This window comes from Triturus cristatus, chromosome 1_1, assembly GCF_964204655.1.
Source record: "Triturus cristatus chromosome 1_1, aTriCri1.1, whole genome shotgun sequence".
Taxonomy (NCBI): domain Eukaryota; kingdom Metazoa; phylum Chordata; class Amphibia; order Caudata; family Salamandridae; genus Triturus; species Triturus cristatus.
Window position 1 is genome coordinate 937051033 of NC_140579.1, and position 19610 is coordinate 937070642.

Consider the following 19610-nt stretch of genomic DNA (forward strand, 5'->3'; position numbering starts at 1 on the left):
TTACATGTCTTATTATGGAACCCAAGATCCATTATTGTAATGATTGAAAGTAATCAAGTGAGCCAAGTGGAGCGCGCTTTTAATATTTTGAAAAAATGCGCGCATAAGTTACGGGAATGAAGACATGTTCTCCCGACAGTGATGAGGCTAGTGGTCAATAAGAGATGGTATAACAATGCTATTATAAGTCTGATGGAACAAATTAGGTTGTGTGGGGAGAATCTCACAAGGAATCACGCTGGCACTCTATACTGCTGGTCAAAGTCTAGTAGAGCAACTCAAGTTGTGTGGAGAATCTCACGAAAAATCACATTAGCACTCTATATTGCAGGTCATCACAGCGATGTCCATGGTATTTGGTCATTTAAACCCTGGACATCGCTCTTTAATTTAAACACCCATTTCTGCTCTTTGAGGAAAAGAAATTTCGTAATATCACTGATGTGCGATGGAATAAAAGGTTGTTCCAGGATAATCCATCTCAGGTCCTCAGGTTTGTGATTAAGAGCGAGGAAGTGACTAGTCAATCTGGTAGCTTGTTTATTGCGTCTTATAGTGCTCTTGTGTTCGCTGATACTGGTTTTAATCTTACGTGTGGTCATGCCAATGTATCGAAGTAAGCAAGGGCATGTTATCTGGTAAATCACTTTGTCAGAATTACAATTTGTATGTTTGCGTAAAATCCAAGGTTTGGCCAACCCTAGATCAATCGATTTTGCTTGTTGTGTCTGGGGACATACAGAACAGGAACCACAGGGATAGTGGCCCTGTACTGGTGGAAGGTCCCACAGTGTTGACGCTCCCAAGGGTGGCTTACTTTTGGGTCTCTACTTACCTACATTGCATGAATTTTATTCTACACGGAAGCGTGTCCATAGGAGTTGACATTATAAAGGCATGCAATGTATTTTCCTGCGTTGTACCGTCGTACAACCCTATGAAAGAATGCAGCGCAAAAAGCAATGGCAAAGTACACTGTTGTCTCACCAACCCTAGGAATAACGTGTTCTTGTTTTGAGCCAGATGTAAAGGTGATTACAAAATTGCCATCGCTCATGTTACAGGAGAGGCTGGAATGGGTATATACATTAATTGCCTGTGCCTCTACGGTCAAAAGCAAAATGTGAATGACAGTCGAACACACCAAATGGTAAAGAGGACTGGCCCAGAGAAAAGATTTATTTTTGTATGCATGATTTTTTTTATTACAGTAGAATGACGACACCGCTAAAACGGCCTAGAGGCCACACCTAATAAATAACGCAGAACAATATAGGCAGTAAAAAGACAGATGGAATTCTTACGATCATAATAAACTTGAAGTTGGTCGACACTAGGTGGCGCGCTTGCTTCATATTAGTACTTCGAAATAAATTGCATTCTTCAGTTTTGCAGGGGCCTTCAAGCATGCAGGGTTAGTTAGATGTGAAATGACAATACCGGTGAAATTTTAAAAGGTTTCATCTGCTGTAATAAAAAAAAATTCAATCCCATCTGACTCCCCAGATCAGATAACAAACAACGGTCTGTTATTCATCTTAAAGTACTCGGTTGCACTTAGGGGAAATGGGGGTAAATTGCTCTGTGACAAATGAATTATGGGTATTCTTCACCTACGAATTTTCTGGACCCTCGGTGCATTATCGAAGAGAAAGCTACACTTAGACTTGGGTTACCCTAATGCAATCAGCCCCGCAGCATGTTGGGAATCCCGCTGAAAGGCGGGTGGCTATTGATCAGCCGGGTCACGTGACTTCGGTGTGAACTGGGTCAGGATGAAAGCAAGCGCCGGAATTAGTGTTTCCCATGTAGCTCATTTGCATGTGAAAGGAAGCCTTTCTGGTGTCCCGGCAGCCCAGATACGAATAACACAAGACGTATCCGAGAGAGAGTGTGAATCGCGTGGGCAGTGTAACAGGGTTTGTTTTCCTCCATTGATTGGGTGGCAGTGCCCTCATCGCGATCGCGATCACAAAAGCGAAAATGATCGCGATGACGCATGCTAGGGATGCGCGTGCAGGAAAGGCAGATGGCTGGGCGAGAAGGGAGGAGTGAATGCGGGGAGCAGCTGTGCGCGTGCACGCCATCGTGCACTGACGCTTGTAGCCAGCACAAAAATGTGGGTAGCACTTTCGAAACCCACCTACTAAATGTCTCGCCTGATCCAGCGCATGCGCCGGGTCAGGCGAGACCTAAAAAGGATGGGTCTCAGTTGTCAAAAATGACCCAGAGGAAGTTTGGTAAACCCCACTGTCCCAGCAGGCCAGTGACTTTCTAAAGCAAGTCGAAATGTGGCAATTGGACACCTATTTGGTGGCACCTGGCATAGCGGCGGCTGATAATGCCACAGCCATTGTGCCACTAGATTGACTTTGAAGTGTTCCCACTGACAGTGTGTGTGTCCCATCCGCCTACCGATAACAGAACCTGACCAATCATAAAGACACAGGTACAGTCGAAAAAACATTGTGTCTTTTATTTACTCTGTTGTTGTCAGCCTAAGACAGCCATCGCTCAAAGACGTTTAACAATCACAAAAACCTTCCACTTGCTTGGATGTATTTCGTCAGCTGGTCAGTGGACAGTAAACAATTGTAAAATGCCAAAGGGATGTGTTCTACACCCTATATATAAACGTGAATACATTAACTGGAGAAAAAAAGACATAGTGGGCAGAAATTTGTATTAATACCTCATACATTATCATTTTTTGCAGTATTTTTAAATATAGCACAAACGTGCCCCAAGGTTTTTGGAGCTCTGTATATGCGCACCAGTTATAACCCTGTATTTGTAAAGCGCAAACTAATCACCCTTAAGGGTCTAAAGGTGCTGGGGGCTGTCGGGAAGATTACGTGAGCTATTGCCCAGAGTCACATGGTGCTGGTCTGAGCTGGAGCTGGGGATCGAACCATGAGCCCTGTGCTCCGGAGTCAGCCGCCCTGGCCGCTGCGCCACACCAGTTGCATTACACAAGGTCACCGTTATTTTGTTTTTGTAGGCACAGGGAGATTTAGTGATTTATCCAGAATGACAGGATGGGGAGCCTGTGGCACTGCACCCTTTCCCTGCTTAGTTCACATTAGAACAGTAAATGTTGCTGTACCCACAATAATGTGCAGCATAGGTAAGTGCATATAAGGTCCGAAAGGCGAGACCGATTGCATTGCAAATGCTTGTTTATGCAAAGAAGCAGACAGCCGGCTTTGGGACTCAGGCCTAGGAGTGCTGGCTAGTGGAATGGGTAGCGGAATAGGTATCATTTTTGCAGCAGATGCAGTGTCACATGGGCCCAGGGCTGTGAGGCACCTTCTAAACCCCAATTTGTATGGTTTTAATATCCTTCCGTGCTAAGGTTAGGAACCTGTGCACCACTGCTATGCCAGTGTTGATTTCGGGCTTGGACCAGCGTCCCAAGAGAGGTGGAAAAATTGAAGCAGGGGAGACATCTTAGCTTAGGTCTCGGGGAGATAGTAGAGCGGATAATGGGGCAAGATGGAGGTCAATGTATTCAAGAAGGTGTAGAGGAGACTGCCCTCTTGTCAGGCAGCTGCTCTCATCACTGAAGCGGGTGCAATGATACTGGGGCCAAGAGTTTGAGAGGCCCACCGCATGACAATTATGACTGCCTTAATGTATAAAAGAGGATTGAAGGCTCCTTTTTTAGGTCTTGCCTATGCAGCACGCATGTGTTGCATAGGAGGACCTTTAGCCGTCGTTCTGGTCATTTTCAAGCACACACTCGTGCTAGTGGCAGCATCCAACTTGCGGGAGCGTGCAGGGGCGCGCCATAAGCACAAGTGCAGTGCTTGAAAATGAGCAGACTACTAGCGCGCGTGCGCACACTGTTGTACTCTTACATGAAGTAGACGCTGATAGCCATGTAAGTTCTTTAGTACCTTTATTCCAGTAGTACAGCAAGTTGGTCTACAGGTACATCCAACAGGTAGTACAGGTAACAGGATAAGGTAAAGTAGGTTAGCCCAGAAGTAAGTCCTTGGTCCTATGCCACAGGTAACACCTTTGTAGTATCAAACCCCCTTGGTAGTATCTAACCCCACCAGGAGCAGCCTGCCTGCTGCTCAGCCCATCTGTAACTGTCATACCTCACCCAGTCAGACTCCCAACGTTCTATGCATCACAGCATTCTCAACATTCTACTCCCAACACACACTGTGGCTGATCAGCAGGTGAACTAGTAAACTGCAAGATATGAAAATACTATGCAGGGCATAACATATCCCCCTTCTTTTAAAATGAAAAACGAAAGTGACATTTGTACTATGAAAATACAACAATGCTATATGAGCAAACCATACACAAATGAAAATACACTTGTAATAAAATGATTCAAAACTCAGAAATGCCTAAAAGTGTTAAACAACACGAAAGATTCAAAGGCAATAAAAAGAATAAAACAGATTGAGACAATAAGTAGCATATAGCAAAAGGGAAACAAACCCCACGACCCAACTCAATCTAAAAAACATTCTGAAGCATAATGCACATATTGCCAAATCTCAAACACAGCAAAATTACCCATGAAAAGAATGAATCAAAACCAGGGATGTGCAATTAAGAACATCACGAGAGATAATGAACCATTCAAAGTAGAGAACGGATAATATACAACAATTGTAAAATTGAGTACAACAACCCATCCTCTCCCAAAAACAAAATGAGAAAGTGTCATTGCGTTAGACAAAAGGTAACCACCTTGCCACTGTATTTGAGTCTAACTCCCATGCATGCACATCCTGAGTAGGAATGACCTTGAAAAGCATGAGACCCATCCGACACATACCAACCCTATAATACAATCCGTAAAGAAAGGGAACAAATGAAAAGCACAGTTCCTAGCAAAGGGAAACTTACCTACGTTGTGAAGATGATTAAAACCAAACCTTCACTCCTCATGCGAGGTACAGAAACTCGGGATTATGACCCTAAAGTCCACCCTAATGTAAGGGTCCAAGACTATAACAATGAATATGGGACAATATAACTAACATATACACCCTGTGTAGGGGAACCGTACCCATAAATCTAAACCAACCCTGTGAGAGGGTACAGTGTTATGTTAACTGGTGGAAACCATGAAAACATGACCCGCGTCCGGGTTACCAAAAGAACTAATCTGTAAACCTTGAATGGGAACAATACCCATAAACTCACCTTAATAAAGGCTGCGTGTTACGCACTATGGAAAGGGGCTCGTACCCAGACCATGACCATCCCTATAATATGGGAACTGTGAGTAGAAATCTCACTCACCAACTCGCCTCAATAAAAAGGCCGCGTGTACCGCTTAATGTGTAACAAGACCACATAACCACCCCAGAGCAGGGGTTCCAATAACTCTAAATGGGAAGGAACTAAAACCAAACCCAAACCCATCCCTAAAATAAGGGAACAAGTGAACACAGCCCATTAAAGACAATAAGAGGGCATCCCTTGCGTAAGGGCACTAAACTTGTGGAAATAGAACCACTGGGGAAAAAAAACACCTCAACTTTACACTCACTAACTAAATCAGGCATACGTGTAGCCTCTGCCCAATAACACTAATAGGGCATCCCTTGCCTAAGGGTACTGTAACTATACGATGAGCGTTAACTGAACCACACCCCTGAAACTAGAGATGAACCTGTGATTACCACCCCGACATTACATGTCCTACCCATATGAAGGGAAACAAATACTGTGGAAAATCACACTCCAAAAAAACATTACATAAAATTTGCAAACATTTTAAATGCAAAACATCTTAAAACTGTATGCCACACCGGTGAGCGATCTCTCACCCGAAAACATTTACGCCATTCATATTGTGCAGTCTCCAACTCTCCAATTAGATATGTTCAGCCCCAAAGTCGTGTACCAGGAACAACCACTGAAAATCTGACTTTCCCCAAGTTCACATGAAGCGACATCAAAACTCTGCCTCGAAATGCTTTTGCAACTGAAAGGATCAGCATCAAAACTGCCACTCACCGGCGATGTATCAAATAACACCGTCTGTCCTCTGGAAAGTAAACCAAACGGCACGCTCACAAGAACATCTTCCTGCTACATAAAACTTTATCGAAGGAACTGCGCACGTGGAGAAACAAAAAAAAAACTTGGTTGGCAAAATTACGTGGTTGGCGGATATAGCACGCGCCTCCAATGGCAATTACGTGGTTGGCAAAAATAAATGTTAACCTCTCAAAATGGCGGCACGTATTTACACGCCGCGTCGAGTGGCTCACGGCACGCTCTGTGTGCCCAGCGTCTAACAACCAGCAGTATGAAGACTTCGTTAGACGTAATAGAAGACCCAAGATGCCGCGAGCGTCTTCGTGAAGGTAGGCTTTCACGCGCCAAGCACAGCTCGTGCAACGTTTGAATTTAAACTTAAATAGGCGGTTGAGAATCACCGCGAGCAGGGGTCTCAAAACGGACTAAAAATCAATGTGAAAAAGACAAAACAAAAATATGTCTCACCTGCCACACCACGTAACTCATAGTCGTCCCCAACTTGCAACTACACTTCACACACTTTCCTTCGTGTGAATTCTCCACGCTGAGAATGGCCCATAATACTCACAAAACTTTTAAATCACATCGTTGTGAGAGAAAACAGCCAATAAATGCATCAAAAACACTGCAGATCCTTATAAAATCGACGTAAAATCATGAGACAAAAACGTATTTTCAAAGCCTTCAAAACACCACCAGATGTCAGACTTGACTTGCGCTGTATCCAAAATGCACTGTAAATTGTAACTACTCCATCAAGCTCCTCCAAAGTAGCGCCAACAGCAGGAATCCTCAGAATATGGCACTAAACAGCAGTCCATGTTTGTCTTGATCTTTGCTGCGCCTAAGAACATGAAGATAAATGTTCCCAAGACTTTAACTTTCCTTTTAGGCGCAGAACTTGTGGGTGTACGCACAACCACACAGTACAGCACTCTGTTGCTTGGGCTGTCCGATATACAGGACACTGGTGGGGTTGCGAAGAGTGCTGTGCCACTTTCTTCTGTTGCTAGTGACATCTTGAGTTACTTCTTTAGTTGCGCTGTTTGAAAATTCTTCTTCTTTCTTCTTCTTGTTACTGTACCATCTTCCAGGGCAGTGAGTACGTTTCTAACTCTTGCTCGTCGCCAAAAATATGTTGTACTCTTACATGAAGTATACGCTGATAGCCATGTAAGTTCTTTAGTACCTTTATTCCAGTAGTACAGCAAGTTGGTCTACAGGTACATCCAACAGGTAGTACAGGTAACAGGATAAGGTAAAGTAGGTTAGCCCAGAAGTAAGTCCTTGGTCCTATGCCACAGGTAACACCTTTGTAGTATCAAACCCCCTTGGTAGTATCTAACCCCACCAGGAGCAGCCTGCCTGCTGCTCAGCCCATCTGTAACTGTCATACCTCACCCAGTCAGACTCCCAACGTTCTATGCATCACAGCATTCTCAACATTCTACTCCCAACACACACTGTGGCTGATCAGCAGGTGAACTAGTAAACTGCAAGATATGAAAATACTATGCAGGGCATAACACACACCACTCGCGGGTGCACTCCCCTGCCTCTTTAACTTTCAGCGAGAGGTGCACGCATTGGTTTTCTCTATTACTCACTTGTCAGCTCTCATTTTATTTCCAACCTCGCTCCCTCTTGCATGCCCATTTCACCGCCTACTTGTTTTTACCACTTCTCCCTCTATTTCTTGCTCCTCCATACTCCTTTTGTTTATTTGTCACTTCTCTAGCTTCTGTCTAGATTCCCTCTTTCACACATTGTCTTCATTGGTTTTCTCCCACTTTAAACCTTTTAATCAAGACTTCATTTTTCATGTCCCCATAGCCGAATTAAACGCTGTTGTATAGCGCCAAACCCATGATAATCCATGGAAAGGGAGCGTCACGGGGCGAGAACAGCAAAATCACCCCTAGGATTCCCTCCCAGAACCACATTAACATACATGCCAACATTTCAGAAGAGCAAAGTGGGAAATTAAAAAAAAAAAAATCGGGAGAATGGGGTCTTGAATTGGGTTACTGTCATGTATGGGCTTTGGAAGCATGCTGCTGCAGGACTGGACATTTGAAACGCAAATGCACGTTTTTTTCTTACCTTTCAGAAGCATGGAGTGCAATGGCAGGCAGAGAGAGGGTGATGCAAGTGTTGTGCACTGGCCTTGCAAGTTGCTGGCAGTGCATACACCCTCCCCCCCCGCCCCACCCCCCTGTGTGGCACCCGGGCTGAAACAGTTTCCCGGGCACACACACAGCCGCCCCCGATTACTTCACAGGTCTTTAAAAGACCATTCACTTGTTAACGGGGTTTTGTTGGTTTTTCACCCCTTCTAGAGCCCCCTGCATCACCAATCTGACTATTGCTGGAAGAATGCGGCTGCCCTAGCGCCCGCAGGGCGCCCTAGAAGGGTGGGCCTCTAGTGCTAGCTAGGCACCAGCCCACCCCCCCTTCTGCTAGGGGACCCCTCGGGGAGGAGTCCACCCACTCTTAGCAGCCAGTGGCTGCGGCGGGCAGGGCGCATCACTTCCGGGGAGCGAGGAACGAGGGGGGTATATAGGCCTCCCCCACCCTCTGACCTTCCTCTTTTCGTGCCCTGGACACGCCGTCTGCCCCGTCTCTCCCCGAGTCCGTGCCAATCCAACCATCTGGTGAGTGTATACCCTTCCCCACTCCCTCCCCTCACTAGTATGTGCGGTTGGTATTGGCCATTGCCCATTCCCGGTCCGTCGATGGAGGGGGTGGGGAACAGCTCACGGAGCGGGTTTCTGTGAGATCCAGGTACCGGAATGCTTCTCGGTCGGAGATGCATCGGCCAACCGGAGGGGGGCCTGGAACATTTATGTCCAGTACCTGCCTCCCCTTCCCGCCAGCTGCCCTGGAGGCACTTTGGGTTGGGGAGAGGACAGCTGCAGTGTACACAGGGGTAGAGAGGCGCATCGCCCCAGCAATTAGGTTGCTTCGGCGACACTTCCGGACGTTGCGGCCGCAGGTGAGGGGGGCTAGGGGGGAGATTGGACTGTGCATGTGCGGGAGCTGTGAGGCGAGCCGGGTCACTCGCAGGCCCTCCCGGGACCCGCATGCCCCTATCTGCAGCCCGTGCGCATCGGCTTAACACGTTGTAGAGCAGAGGGTTGCACGGCTGGTTCCACGGTCAGTTTAGGCGATGGCTGCACTCCCAGGCGGGGTCATGTGAGCGGTCTGACACCCCGGTAACTACCTGTCCCCACTTACAGGGAGGGGGGTTGGACTTGCCTGTATCGCAGTCCGCTAGTTTTAACTCTGCCGGCCCCTCGTCCTTCTGTATTCCCAAGCCTTTGAGAACGATGACCAAGGTGGGAGGTACCATTTTGCAGAAGCTCACACTGCATTGGGAATGTAGCTCAGTGGAGAGCGCATATGCGCCAGTATGAGGCCCCGGTCCCAACCCCCCCCCCCCTAGTTCGCACCGGGTGGCGCATCCTCCCCCATCCGGCCACTGCAGCCCACCCTCTCCTCCGGAGGGGAGCGCCACCCGCACATTGCCGGGCCGTTCCCGGGTGGTCGGAGCAGCAGCTTATTGCACTAGCGGCGGGCTTCGCTCGCTCATCCAGGCAGCCCCGCGGGTCCAGGTATTGGCGGAGGCGTGCGCGCACTCGAAGCCTAATGTTCGGTGGTCTTGGCGGCGGTAGCGCTGCCTCGCGGTGTTCCCGGTGACCCGACATGGAAGAGGATGGGGGCACCAATTCATTTATTTATTTATCTCATGCGTTTTAGAGCGCAGACTTTACTCGTAGGTGTCAGTGCACTTCATAACATGTACAGTACGGATACGTAGGAGGAATCACAAGTGAGCATGTTACAAAAGTAAACGTTACATCACATGAGGCAATAGTGTTAATTGTGCAAGTATCTAGAGCATACAAAATACGATAGGTAGCACACGATCGTTACAAAAGGAAAAAGTGACAGGTGTGCGTGTTATGTGTTGTGTGTAGCTGGTTCGCTGGGGGGATCACTTTCCGCAGGACCTTTTCACCATCAGGAGTTTCATCAGGTGGCTTTTGAAGCGAGGGTGGTATTATTAATTCAGCGTGGCCTGCATCGCATACGTCCTCAGCCATGTCGTGAGCTTGGCACGGAAGGTGGGGGGGTGGGGCAATGAGTGCCCATGTGCTGGATTCTGCCACCACCATAACTCAGAATAGCTTGAGTGCGGCGAGTTGTGGGCGCACCCCCCATCCAGTGAGGGTAGCGATGGAGGCGCGTCGCGCCCACATCCGGTGCCTCTGGGCAAATGCTTACCTCCTTTGCCTAAAGGTACTATGCTACCACTGGCAGACTAGCACTCCAATACCGTTCAGTGCTCCGGGGCGAGGCACCCATTTCCCGTGCCTGACGGTTATGTAAGGCGATGCGCACCCATACCGTCCTGTGCTTTTGAGCAAATCAACGCCCCCAGCCCTGTGCGGGCAGTGCAAAGCTGGGCGCATGCTAGCGCCCCCACGCCGTTTCTCGCTTCTGGGCTATCCTCTATCCCCTGGGCCCCTTGTGCAATGGATGCGGAGCACCGCTAGCGCTCCTAGGTCGTCCGTGTTGCTGGGCCCACTGACCCCGGTGCCTGATTGTGCAGTGTAACGTGGCCACGCACGTTAGCGCGTCAATACCATTGGGGCCCCTGGGCAAACCACTTTTCCTTCATGCTTAGGTGCTATGTTTTGCGGCGGGAGGATAGTGTGAAAGTTCAGTCCCTGCAATCATTGTGTTAGAGAAGTGTGTAGTTAGGCCAAGCATCAGGTGCTGTCTCAGGGTTCTGCACCTGGCCGTGCATTGTCAGTGACTGCCATCACTGGGGACCATAGGAGTGTGTGGCGAAAACTAGGTTCCATTGCACGGCCCACGAACATTATACCCAGCAGGGAGAGCTCATTGCAGATACAATGGCACTAGCAGGAGCACCTGGGTATAGGTGTCACTGAGCATGCTGCGGTCGGCAGAAGCAAAGGTCGCAGCCTCGCTCGGTTGCAAAGTGCGGAGGCTTGCTGCGGTGTCCCTGCGCACTTTTTAAATGTTTTGCGATTTGTATATAGGCGCATGACGGTTCTGATTGTGGTACAGTTAGCGTCGGCAGCGTTTACTGAGGTTGCCGCAGCGTCGGGTCTGCTGGATTCTCTATGGCAGCCGCCCCTCGTGGGAGGTCTATCTGCTGATGGTTGTTACAGCGCTAAGTGTGAATGGCCGATGCATCGAAGATCGCAAGCACTTTCGGTTTGCGGTCAGCCCTTGGTGCAATCGCTGCGGATCTTTGTTACACACAGTCCTGGTTAACCTGCTACTAGTTAAGCTAGTAATATTCAAGCCTTACCACCCTGAAGGCGTCCGTCCTCGGGAGCTAAGCAGGATCAGGCTCAGGCTTGATTAGTACTTGGATGGTGACTGTCTGGGAATACCAGGTGCAGCAATTTGGTAGAATAAACAGGTTTTATCGAGGAGGCAGTGTTTCCGAACATGTTTACGAATGTCAACCGGCCAGCTGCACTGTTCCCCCGCGCACCTGCCCCTGATATGTCCTACCCCGTTACGGCTGCGGGGCACAGGAGCGGCAGTGAAATTTATCATGTATAAAGTGTGCTTCCCTGGTGCGTGAGCTCTTCAATGTGTGGGAGGGGCTGCGAGTCCCTGGTGGCTGCCATCTCCCTGCTGCCTTGTGTCATTGTGGTGGTTAAGAAAACGGTAAATACAGAGCTCTGTACGTTAGAAAGTGTAATGCGCACACTGCAGGGGGGGCACATCGAGTCCTTCGCTGCATTGTCTGTCGAAATGTGGTCAGGGCAGTGCTGCGACATTGTCACAGTATCAGCGGCATTAAGTGAAAGCTTTCAATATCAGACACGAGCCCAGTGCTGCGTATTTAGCTCAGGCGACCAACAACCTATAACTATGCCAAGAAGCCTGACATGTGCAGGTTGTTGTTCTGGCCTTATCAATATAATTGGAATGCAAGGGCAGAAACAGCAGCATACTTGGCGTGCGACTCCTCTGCCATGCAAAGAATTTTGCTTGCACAGGTAAGCCATACCCTTACGGAGAGAAGTCTTGCGGTACAGCTTCGGAGGGGCTTTTGAAGTTTAGTTATCGTATCACAGCAAATATTTTGGGTTGCTGGGGAAACACAGACGTGCCTGAGGTTGCCGGGGGGCACATTGATTTATCAACACCTTCTCCCTGCTGGCAATGCACTGTCTTCTTCAGAATGCGTGGGGGGCTCTGGCGCACTTACACGGCAATTTGTAGGTTTTAGGTCAGGAGTGCCTACTCATGCTCAACAGCACATGCGGTAGTAGTAGCAGCTGCCCCTGGTAGAGACTTATCTGGGGGCCCCCGTTTGGAACAGTGTTGTAATCGATCCAGTCCAACTTTTATGCCCACTTTGGGCTAGTTACTGACAGTGCATGGACACACTCTTCCAATTTCTAATGAGTTTGCATCCAATATTCTGGGATGGTGACGTGTTTTCAACACGGTCACCCAGCAGCAGCTCACTATTATTCCGAAATAATAGGCCACCACACCCTTAGTATGTAGGAGGTTCGGCTCTGATCATAAGAAAGCCCCTTTTAGTGACGTTGTAAGGTGGAACACTGGGCCCAGGCAGCGCATGGTGAAGCTTTGCAGGTAGGCATACCGGGGTCGGTAATTGGACCGTTGTGGGTCGGTAGTGCGACCATTGAGGTTAGTTTTGCTCCCACAGGTGGAGAGGATCAAAAAGAAACTAGTTTTTGGTTGGAACCAACTTGAGCAGGGACTGTGTTCTTTGCAAGCACATGGAGTTGGCTAACCGGTGGGTGGCTAACATACAGCCTATGGACTTTTTACTAATGTGGGCAATTGCAAAGGTGGTCTATGCAGCCTTATGCATCATAGGTTTAAAGCACTCAAGAAGGATATTAAGGGAACATTTGGACGGGCTCTGGTATCCTAAACGTGTCGTGTCTCATGACTCCATCATTGCGATTTAACTCCTGAGGAGTTACCTCGGTCACTGGTCTTCAGTTAATTAGCTTTCATGGTGACTTGCGCAGAGGGTTGGGTTTGTCGTGCCTTTCCTTGGAGTCGGGATGTTCGGTGTAAACCTCGGTGTCATGTCTGGCGCCTGGGTGGCGTGCGCCGTGAGAAGTCTGTTTCGTATTATTGCATGAGCAAAGATTTTGCTGCTTGGCCAACAAGGTCCTTTGGCCACCAGGAGTTATGCAGGTGGCCCTCATCAATGTCTTATTGAGGCATTGTGCTACTGTAGACAAAGGGCAAAATGGTTGTCGGTTTTGGCCATGGCTCGGCAAGTATGGTTTCATCTTTCTCACCTAATACTTGGCATTATCGGCCTGAACCCAAGTATACTTCACGGGGCTCTGCTCACACCTAAGTGGGCCAAGATCACACAAAGCACAGGGGGAGAGTGTGGTGTCAGCCGTATATGGGAATTATGATAAATATGCCAGAGGCAGCGTATATGACATCACAGACTTGATCAGGGATATCATCATGGTTAATCCTCTGTCCCACAGACAGGCTCTGTTTTGGCAAAGAATAGTTATGTTGTCTCGCATGTGCCTCTCTCGCAGTACAACAAGGTAAATTTTTGTCTCCTACATGGGGATTGTGCGCCACTATTCCGTTACCAAAGGGCTCCCGCTTTCTGCTTTTGGCACCTGGCTCACGGGCAGGTGTCCTGTCTGGCTGTTGCGGAAGTTGATTAGTGTATTGGTCCCATTTGCGGTAGAGCTTGCTATTCATCGACGGGAGACAGTTAATGAATGTTCAACATGTTAAGGTGACAGTCCCACCAGTTCAGAATGGAAGCATCCTCAATATGCTATGCAGGGAAGCCAGAATTTTGGCTTCAGTTATCTTTTACACTAACAAGCATTGTTAAAGCCAAGAGTACTGGCGTGTAGTAAGGTACTGGGGTTGGTAGTATATATCCAGAGGCAAGGTCAGAAGCCCAAGGGTGGGAAAGTATAATTTTACACTTACTCAATTAATTTCAACGCAATGAGAGGCACTGCGAAATACTGGGACTGCATTGTGCATTTGGCTACGAGGGCCTTCATGGGGAACACCTGCGGCACCATATAGAATCAGGTACCATGTACACTGGGTGGGCAGTCCCCTGCAGCCTAGGAGCCGGTATCAGGTAGCTTCAGTAAGACATATTCACACGTGGGTCTACCAGGGCAGCAGGCGGGTAGTGGTAGTTGTCAGCTAATGAGTGCGCTGTGGCGTGGAAAAGTTTGGTAAACTCTGCGTAGTGCCAATCGGCGACAGGGTATTTCCGACCTTTTGGCTTCCCTAAATTCAGGAAAGTGCAGTTACTTGCACACAACTTACCCCCCAATCCAAGTAAAGGCAGTTAGGAGAGATAAGTATCAGCGAGGGGGTAGCATACACTGGCTAGCAGCGCCATCGTGCCCCAGGGGCAGGCGCGCTTTACAAATACACAAAGCTGCAACCAGAAGGGTGCCAAGTGGCATAACGAGTAAGATGTTTAAGAGGGTGTCTCTGGCGTTGCAGCTGGGTGGAGCCAGTCCCACTTAGAGGTACGCCCGGGGGACAACGGTGTGCTCCTTTAGATACTCATGACCTAGGCGGTGTGTGGCATCTCCCACATCTAAGGTTAGGCACTAGATTACAGACAGTGCACCCCGTTTCGTATCAGCAGATTCTCTAAACGGGTATGCCTAGGGGACTTCCCAGAGGGAGCTGAGCGGTCGAAATTCTTATAAAGAATAGGGGATACAGGGCAAGCGCTGGGGTGCAGCTGTGCTCAATGTTCTTACGCTGTTAGGAACATCCATGTGCGCATCGATTTAGCAAGTAAAGGGACGGTGCCTAGGTTAAGAATAATGCTTCCCGCCCTAATAGCCTAGGGGCTAGCGGGGGTAGGAACTGCCGCCTAACAAGGGAGTGCTGTCCCAGCGATCGGATACACATGTGTCCAGTCACACAAGGTGCCAGAAGGGCGGCATCCAGTGTGATCAGCAAATAGGTGGGGCATTGTGAGCCAGGGTGTCTGAAACTGTCCCACCCTGTGTGGGACAGGGCAGAGTCATGTGACGCAGTGGAACTTTGCGGCGTGAGGTGATTAGTGCTTGGCACAACCTCACAGGCATTGGGCAGTTGTGTCATCAGACATTAGCAGATCCAAGCTAATGTCTAGGGCTATTGGGCTATAGATGGTGCATGGATAACCAGTAGGGATATTCTTCCATCTAGATTTGCAGGAGGCTCTAGACAGCAGATTTAGCGGGCAAGACTATAGCTATTTTGGTGGGGGGCTCTGGCAGCGACGGTGGCCACCTCCAGAGCTGTGGCAGGGTTACAGGGCGATCTGGAAGCAAATGGGTACCAAAGGGAACCTCTGCGCGGCACCATAGGGGGTGCCAGAGCCCAGGAGCCTCATGGGAGGTTCCTGGAAAACCGTGTCGGCGCCCCGTCAGTCCTTCGGGCGGTTGTGGGCCTTAACAACCAGGGGCTTGCCTTGCTACGCTCTGCCCTGAAAGGGGCGTGAGTAATAAGGGACCGTGATCCGGGAAGAGGATCACCGAATGAGCAGCACAGACGGGGTTCGCCCCAGTGCTGCTTGGCTCATCAGGCGGGCAGGCGGCCCAGTTGGTTGCCTGCCCTTGGATCGCCCGTAAGATAACCCACCATATTACATAACGGTGTATGTAATAAACCTGCAGCAGTTTCTTACCCAAACAAAAACTTGTGTGGTCTGTTTTATTTATGTGTAAGAACATGCATGCTATTGTGGGGGGTGGGGACTGTTGCCTCCTGCTGGGGCTATGCGGCTGCCCTGGCGACCGCAGGGCGCCCTAGAAGGGCTGGCCTCTAGTGCCAGCTAGGCACCAGCCCACCCCCCTTCTGCTAGGGAACCCCTCGGGGAGGGGTCCCCCCACTCTTAGCAGCCAGTGGTTGCGGCGCGCAGGGCACGTCACTTCTGGGGAACGAGGAACGAGGGGGGTATATAGGCCTCCCCCACCCTCTGACCTTCCTCCTTTTCGCGCCCTGGACACGCTGCCTTCCATCCTCCCGCTTACCCGGCGTGGAAGCAGCGGGGGAGGCATAGAATGTTGTAATGTTGTTCTTTTTCGTTGCAGGCGTAGTTACAGGGCGATCTGGAAGCAAATGGGTGCCGAAGGGTACCTCTGCGTGGCACCATAGGGGGTGCCAGAGCCCAGGAGCCTCATGGGAGGTTCCTGGAAAACCATGTTGGTGCCTCGTCAGTCCAAGGGCGGTTGTGGGCCTGAACAACTGGGGGCTTGCCTTGCTACGCTCCACCCTGAAAGGGGCGTGAGTAATAAGGGACCGTGATCCGGGAAGAGGATCACCGAATGGGCAGCACAGACGGGGTTATCCCCAGTGCTGCTTGGCTCATCAGGCAGGCGGGCCAGTTGGTTGCCTGCCCTTGGATTGCCCGTAAGATAACCCACCATATTACATAATGGTGTATGTAATAAAACTGCAGCAGTTTCTTACCCAAACAAAAACTTGTGTGGTCTGTTTTATTTATGTGTAAGAACATGCATGCTATTGTGGGGGGTGGGGATTGTTTCCTCCTGCTGGCGCTATTAGCACGTTACACAATACTAAGCCCTGTCAGCGGAAACCCCGAGGAATCGGGTTTCTGGATGCTTGAATCGGGAGGCGGGAGACTAGCCTTGAAATCGGTAGTCTCCCCCCTGAATCGGGAGGGTTGGCATATCTGCATTAAATAAAGTGACACAGAGAAGCACAACACATGCCAGTGTAAACAAGTGCAAACTATGCACATGCGTCAGGTTACATGACATTGCACTATTTTTCCAGGCGTGATACATGTACTTTTTGATGAAGTTACATCTTTATTTTTGAGCCACCCTATGGCTTTGGTTTATATTCGATGGTTTTCTTTTTGATGACAGATGTAACACAAGAAAGCACTGAATTACGGCTTGTGCACCCTGGCATAGTGCTAAATCGGGCTTTTGTGGTTGCATCATCCTTGATGTCATCAGCGGATGTTGATTTATAGATATGCTGCTGCACTATTTTTTCCCATTCACAAAAAAGTACAGTGCTGATTTGCATGCATCATTGCAAAAAATTTGAGTAAATCTGGGTCTTTCTCCAAGTACATTCTAATTCTCTCATTCACACTTTCCTTATTTCTCACATTTGATAGGTCCTTATATCTTATTCTTCTACTTTCACCACAATTTTTCTTACTTCACATCAGTTTCCTTGTCCATTTTATGTCTGCTGCCACACATTCTTTTTCTTTCACTTTTTCTATCTTCTCTCTTGTTTTGCACTTTGTATTTTCAGTCTTTCTTAACTTACTCTCATATCACTGTTTGGTTTTTTTTTTGCATTCCCCAGGTTCCAACAAAAAGTTTTCTCTCTCACTTTTCCTTTATCTAATTCCCACTCTGTTCTTTCACACCATGTTTTCTCTCACATAATTTTTCTATTATCTCTCTTATTTCACACCACATGTTTCCTCTTCCTCTGGTTTTACACCAGCTTTATTTTCTTTTTTTTGTTCCACCTTATCTCTCATCTCCTACCTTGATTTGTTTAATCCTTCACCTTTAACATGTTCTGCATGCTCCACTTTTGTATTTTCTTTGTGTAGTTTTCGACCATTGCTTAGCACTTTATTCTATTGTAGGAGAGTGGCATCGACTGCATAGTTCCCCCCAACTTTTTGCTGATGTTTTGACTGTTTTATGACACTAGCTAGGCTGTGGCCCTGCTATCCAGGACCCCAGCCTATCTGCTTCTTCTCTAAACTGATGTGAGTACCCTAGGTACCTCCCAATTGGATACTGAGGACACCCTACCAGCCCCTTGTAGATGGTACCCTAGGTACCCAGGATATGGGTCCCTCAGAGGCCTACCAGGGGCTGCAGCACTTCTTGTGCCACCCCTGGGACAGCCATACCAAATGACACCACCAGACCACTACTGTAGTCTGGGTAAGGTGGTGCTTGCACCCCTTACAGGGATATAGGTAGCCTGTATCCCACTTAATACAACACATATATCCTCATCGGTCACCTCTAGAGCAGACCTTGCTAATCCTACAAGGCAGGGTGCTGAGATATGTGTGAGGGGGGGACCCCTACCTGAGTAGGGCCCCTCTGCAACCTTCGTAAAATCAGTACTGGGTTGTTTGTAGTGTAGCCATACCATATACTCTTAACCGCATTATAGGTATATTGCGATAGCGTGATAACTTGAGAATGGCTTCACAGAACCATATCGTGTTTGGTGTCAAACATGTAGGAATCATACCCCCAATCCAGCCATGGGACTGAGGGCATGATTCCCCCCTATTAGAGGAGCGATATGGGAAAAGCGGCAGAATTTAGACACCAATTTAAAAGTGCACACGTAGTACAAAATGGATGCTACCCGCCACCCACACGACTCTGGCTGCCTGTTGCTGCTCAGAACTCCAGCCACGGCAGCTGGACAATAGGGATCCTGTTGCAGGAAGGTGTTCCCACCTCCCCAGACAGACTATGTGGATTGGAACTGGGTTGGTGCACCATAGGATACCTTTCAGAGTTGCACGTAGGCTTCTCCAGTGCCTACATTCTGCATACACCACCTGGAACCGGTTTAGGGGCATCCAGTCCCCTGCCCAGGCGGGAAACACACAAAGGGGAGAGGGTGTAGCCACCCTTTCCCGCCTGACCTCTCATTGGTTGACCCTGAGCTGGACACTCCCCTAATCTTTGGATAAAGGTGAATACTGGGTCCCCAGAGCCTCAGATTATTCTTGAACTTCACAGTCTTGACCTTCGACTTGCTGCCGCACAGCTACCTGAAGAAATCTCCCTTGGGGTAAAGGAGTTACCCCCCTGCTTGGCAGGCACCTGAAACACTGCAAGTGACCCGGTTGGAACCTCGCTGCTCCTTCGGACATCGACTACTCTTTCCTACCTTGAGGTGGGTTTCCAAGCATCCCAGAGGCCAGTGAGTGTGCACAGCAAAGCTCTGCACCGTGGACCCCGTGGGTGCCGAGATCCCCAATACCCCAGGACACCAGCCACCTCTTGCATAGCACCCGACCCCGACGAGTGGGGAAGTTGTGCTTTGGCCCATTATTGAGCCAACCTCTCTGCAGCAACTGTGCCAAAGATCGACGCCCTAGCCCGCTCCGGCGACCCGTGGGTGCACCTTTACGCACGCCAAATTGCTGCCTTCCGCGGTCCCTTGTCTCTCGACTTGTGGGCCCTAGCGGAGGACAATCTTCAATTCCAAGAGTTCCTCTGGTTGCTCCAGGCCTGCTCTTCAGTCTCCTTGCTGGAGACCTCGCGGGTCTGCACCAGTAGCTGCTTTGTGTTTCTTGCGTGGGTTGCGGTTGCCAAGACTTAGTGGATCCAATCCGGACACTAACACCGCAGCGACCCTCATCCTTTGTGGGACAGTCGCCCTCCAGAAGCTGGCCTTCCTTGAAGCCTCCTGGACCCCGTGGCTGACAATCCAAGCTACACATCTTCGACCTGGAAGCACCCGACATTGAAGGGCTCCTTCTCTTGAGTCCCCTGGTCACT